The sequence below is a fragment of the Aulostomus chinensis genome, chromosome 21, assembly GCF_037954235.1.
Source record: "Aulostomus chinensis isolate RoL2024-O1b breed Wild chromosome 21, RoL_Achi_v1.0, whole genome shotgun sequence".
NCBI lineage: Eukaryota > Metazoa > Chordata > Actinopteri > Syngnathiformes > Aulostomidae > Aulostomus > Aulostomus chinensis.
In genome coordinates, this window is record NC_141340.1 from 19,432,501 (window position 1) to 19,434,215 (window position 1,715).

Sequence of the window (1,715 nt, forward strand, 5' to 3'; positions counted from 1 at the left end):
CCAAGTTTGACTGATTGAAAGGTTAAAATATTCTTGTGTTAATAAAACACAGCTGACAGAAGCAGAAGCGTAGATGGACATCATGTCTCGAAAATGAGTTCATCCTCACCTTTAAAAACCAGGTTGCCGTGTTCTCTGATCGTTTGAATCTGTGATTCAATTATTCAATTATCTTGGCAGCTATGTGGGTTTGGCTCAGTTTAGAACTGCAGGGATGGGCTGTATAAAGAACTGGTCCAACAGGAGGAGCCTGACCCAGATGACTCACAGCCTTTGGTGGCTCCTTTTCAAGGATTCAAGGATCTTGATTGTCATACCACTCACATTTCCATGTTGGTGGTACGAAAGTTGAACTCAGGTCCCGGGATAGCAGAGATAGCATAATAGAGAGTAGAGAACAGAAATAGGTATTTCAAACACAAGATATATACAGAAGGAAATTTATCTATATCTATATCTATATCTATATATACAGTATATACATATGTGTGTGTGAATTAAATATATATATATACATATATGAATTAAATATATATATATATATATACACATATATGAATTAAATATATAAATAGAAAGAAGGTATATGTACAAGTCAAGAGTGTATATGTACAAGTATCAAGTTGAGGGATATTGCACTTAGAGGAGGAGATATTGCACTGTGGATGGGAGAGGGTGGGAGACTACAGAATACAGCTCAAGTTCAGCAGTCTGACAGCTGCAGAGAAGAAACTGTTCCTGAGCCTGGTGTTCCTGCTCTGGATGCTCTGGATGCTCCTCAACCACCTGCCAGAGGGGAGAGGACAAAACAGACTGTGTGCGGGATGGGTGGAGTCCTTCATGATGCGTAGGGCCCTCCTCCCCTTGCATCATGAGGTGTAGAGGTCTGAGATGGAGGGAAGACTGCTCCCCACAGTTCTTTGTGCAGCCTTGACCACCCTCTGCAGAGCCCTCTGTTCAGCAGCAGTGTAGCTCCGTGCCACACGGTGATGCAGGTGCAGAGGACGCTCTCCACCACACAGCAGTAGAGATTCCTCAGGATGGAGCTCCCCAGTCCAGCTCTCCGCAGCTTCCTGAAGAAGTAGAGCAGTGGTTGTTGTGGTTGTTCGTGGTTGTTTTGTTGTGGGTTGTTGGTGTGCAGCATCTGGTTGATGGGAATGAGGTACTGAGGTCAGGAGGGCCGTTATCACTCCCTCTGTCTGTTTTTTCTCCCTCAAAAACTTGAAATTCCCATGTCTATGAGGTTCAACACCGGTCCCAAACACTCTGGTACACCTGCAGTGATACCACACGACAAAATATTTGTCTCGTCCCCAAAAATACAAGAGTACTTAAGACTGACTTGATTGTGTTCTGTATTTCTCTTCCAGGATCTTTCGGAACATTCACCAGCTTCATGTGGCCCTCAAACTTGTCCAGGAGGAACGCCAATAACATTGCATGTGAGAAAGTAGACAGCCATGTGGTGCCAGCCAGCACTCTTCCTTCCACTCCATGCTTCTCAGATGTGTTTGTCCACTCAGGACAGCTCTGCTTGCCATTGTCCCCCCAGGTTCCCATCTAAACAACGTATCAGTATAGCTTAGTTCACCTTCGATCAAGGTGATGAAAGTGTCAGCATGCCCTCTGCTGGGTATCAAGGGAACTTCAACGTGGTCAGCACCCAGAAAGACAGCTTTTTGAATGGTTTTTACTGTTCAAAGGTCAAATTTTCA